Source organism: Salvelinus namaycush, chromosome 7 (genome assembly GCF_016432855.1).
Source record: "Salvelinus namaycush isolate Seneca chromosome 7, SaNama_1.0, whole genome shotgun sequence".
In the NCBI taxonomy this organism is placed as follows: Eukaryota; Metazoa; Chordata; class Actinopteri; order Salmoniformes; family Salmonidae; genus Salvelinus; species Salvelinus namaycush.
This window is the reverse complement of record NC_052313.1, coordinates 8,964,884-8,965,256: the sequence shown is the minus strand read 5'-3', so window position 1 is coordinate 8,965,256 and position 373 is coordinate 8,964,884.

Here is a 373-nt window from a genome sequence, read left to right as displayed (position 1 = left end):
ATAACACTATAACTAGCTCAGTAAAACACTCAAACTAACTCAGTATAACACTCAAACTAACTCAGGATCACACTCAAACTAACTCAGGATCACACTGTAACTCAGGATCACACACTAACTATCTCAGGGTCAGACTCTAACTAACCCAGTATCACACTCAAACTAACTCAGTATCACACTCAAACTAACTCAGTATCACACTCAAACTAACTCAGGATCACACTCTTACTAACTCAGTATCACACTCTAACTAACTCAGGGTCAGACTCAAACTAACTCAGTATCACACTCAAACTAACTCAGTATCACACTCAAACTAACTCAGGATCACACTCTTACTAACCCAGTATCACACTCAAATTAACTCAGGATC